This window comes from Procambarus clarkii, chromosome 39 (assembly GCF_040958095.1).
Source record: "Procambarus clarkii isolate CNS0578487 chromosome 39, FALCON_Pclarkii_2.0, whole genome shotgun sequence".
Lineage (NCBI taxonomy): Eukaryota > Metazoa > Arthropoda > Malacostraca > Decapoda > Cambaridae > Procambarus > Procambarus clarkii.
The window spans coordinates 27,157,919-27,161,216 of record NC_091188.1 but is presented as its reverse complement, the minus strand read 5'-3'; positions in this window follow the sequence as shown (position 1 = coordinate 27,161,216).

Sequence of the window (3,298 nt, the reverse complement as noted above, 5' to 3'; positions counted from 1 at the left end):
TGTTACCTAGCAGTAAATAGGTACCTGGGTGTTAGTCAGCTGTCACGGGCTGCTTCCTGGGGGTGGAGGCCTGATCGAGGACCGGGCAGCGGGGACACTAAAAATCCCCGAAATTATCTCAAGATAACCTCAAGGTAACCTGCTTTACTGCTAGGTAACAGGGGCATCAGGGTGAAAGAAGCTCTGTCCATCGTTTCTTGCCGGCGCTGTGTGTGTACTCACCTAGTTGTGCTAGCGGGGGTTGAGCTCTGGCTCTTTGGCCCCGCCTCTCAACCGTCAATCAACAGGTGTACAGATTTCTGAGCCTATCGGGCTCTATCATATCTACACTTGAAACTGTGTATGGAGTCAGCCTCCACCACATCACTCCCTAAACATTCCATTTGTCAACCACTCTGACACTAAAAAAGTTCTTTCTAATATCTCTGTGGCTCATTTGGGCACTCAGTTTCTACCTGTGTCCCCTTGTGCGTGTTCCCCTTGTGTTAAATAGCCTGTCTTTATCAACCCTGTCGATTCCCTTCAGAATCTTGAATGTGGTGATCATGTCCCCCCTAACTCTTCTGTCTTCCAGCGAAATGAGGTTTAATTCCCGTAGTCTCTCCTCGTAGCTCATACCTCTCAGCTCGGGTACTAGTCTGGTGGCAGACCTTTGAACCTTTTCCAGTTTAGTCTTATCCTTGACTAGATATGGACTCCATGCTGGGGCTGCATACTCCAGAATTGGCCTGACATATGTGGTATACAAAGTTCTGAATGATTCTTTACACAAGTTTCTGAATGCCGTTCGTATGTTGGCCAGCCTGGCATATGCCGCTGATGTTATCCGCTTGATATGTGCTGCAGGAGACAGGTCTGGCGTGATATCAACCCCCAAGTCTTTTTCCTTCTCTGACTCCTGAAGAATTTCCTCTCCCAGATGATACCTTGTGTCTGGCCTCCTTCTCCCTACACCTATCTTCATTACATTACATTTGGTTGGGTTAAACTCTAACAACCATTTGTTCGACCATTCCTTCAGCTTGTCTAGGTCTTCTTGAAGCCTCAAACAGTCCTCTTCTGTTTTAATCCTTCTCATAATTTTAGCATCGTCCGCAAACATTGAGAGAAATGAATCGATACCCTCCGGGAGATCATTTACATATATCAGAAACAAGATAGGACCGAGTACAGAGCCCTGTGGGACTCCACTGGTAACTTCACGCCAATCGGAGGTCTCACCCCTCACCGTAACTCTCTGCTTCCTATTGCTTAGATACTCCCTTATCCACTGGAGCACCTTACCAGCTACACCTGCCTGTCTCTCCAGCTTATGTACCAGCCTCTTATGCGGTACTGTGTCAAAGGCTTTCCGACAATCCAAGAAAATGCAGTCCGCCCAGCCCTCTCTTTCTTGCTTAATCTTTGTCACCTGATCGTAGAATTCTATCAAGCCTGTAAGGCAAGAATTACCCTCCCTGAGCCCATGTTGGCGATTTGTCACGAAGTCCCTTCTCTCCAGATGTGTTACCAGGTTTTTTCTCACGATCTTCTCCATCACCTTGCATGGTATACAAGTCAAGGACACTGGCCTGTAGTTCAGTGCCTCTTGCCTGTCGCCCTTTTTGTATATTGGAACCACATTCGCCGTCTTCCATATTTCTGGTAGGTCTCCCATCTCCAGTGACTTACTATACACTATGGAGAGTGGCAAGCAAAGTGCCTCTGCACACTCTTTCAGTACCCATGGTGAGATCCCATCTGGACCAACAGCCTTTCTAACATCCAGATCCAGCAGGTGTCTCTTGACCTCCTCTCTCGTAATTTCGAACTCTTCCAAGGCCGCCTGGTTTACCTCCCTTTCTCCTAGCACAGTGACCTCACCTTGTTCTATTGTGAAGACCTCCTGGAACCTCTTGTTGAGTTCTTCACACACCTCTCTGTCATTCTCTGTATACCTGTCCTCGCCTGTTCGAAGTTTCAATACCTGTTCTTTCACTGTTGTTTTCCTTCTGATGTGGAGTAGCTTTGGTTCGGTCTTGGCTTTGTTTGCTATATCATTTTCAAAACTTTTTTCTGCTTCTCTTCTCACCCTGACGTACTCATTTCTGGTTCTCTGGTATCTCTCTCTGCTTTCTGGTGTTCTGTTATTCCGGAAGTTCCTCCACGCCCTTTTGTTCAGTTTCTTCGCTTCCATACATGACCTATTATACCATGGATTCTTCTGTTGCTTCTCGGATTTTTCCCTTTGGTCCGGGATGAACCTGTTTACTGCCTCCTGACACTTTTGGGTAACATAGTCCATAATACCCTGTACAGACTTGTCTCTGAGGTCTGTGTCCCAAGGTATTTCACTTAGGAAACTTCTCATCTGTTCATAATTCCCCTTTCGGTATGCCAGCCTTTTGATTCCTAGTTCTTTTTGGGGGGAGATAAGTCCTAGCTCTACCAGGTACTCAAAGTTCAATGCACTGTGGTCACTCATTCCCAAGGGCGCTTCCATCTTAACTTCCCTTATATCCCACTCATTTAGGGTTCTTTGATGTGCTGGCTTAGAAAGTTTCTTGTTGCCACGTCCAGCAGCTTAGCTCTCCATGTTTCTGGTCCTCCATGCGGGTCTCTGTTCTTCCAATCTATCTTCCCATGGTTGAAGTCTCCCATAATTAGTAGTCCAGATCCATTCCTGCTAGCAACAGAAGCTGCTCTTTCTATTATGTTAATGGTGGCCATGTTGTTTCTATCATATTCCTGTCTAGGTCTTCTGTCATTCGGTGGTGGATTATATATGACTACGACTATAATTTTTTCCCCTCCATTTGTTACAGTACCTGCTATGTAGTCACTGAAACCTTCACAGCCCTGAATATCCATCTCCTCAAAATCCCAACCTTTTCTTACCAGCAGAGCTACACCACCCCCACCTCTTCCTTCCCTCTCTTTCCTCATAACATAATAGTCCTGTGGGAACACTGCGTCTGTTATCGTTATCGTGATCTTTGTTTCTGTGAGGGCTATTATGTCTGGGTTTTCCTCTAGTACCCGTTCTCCAAGCTCATTTGCTTTATTTGTAATTCCATCTATGTTAGTGTACATCGCTTTGAGGCTCACTTTCTTCTGTCCCTTCTCAAATCGCCTCCTTGGTGAGTGTTCTGCTGGTGGGGGAGGCTGTTCCAAGGGTGTGAGAACCTGTGAGGTGGATAACAGGGTCTCAGAGGATACTGGGATGAGGGGCAGGGAGTCCAGTGAAGGGGGAGGGACAGGGAGGGTGTGGGGTGAAAGGGGAGGGAGGACGGGAAGGAACGGCGGGGAGGGAGGACTT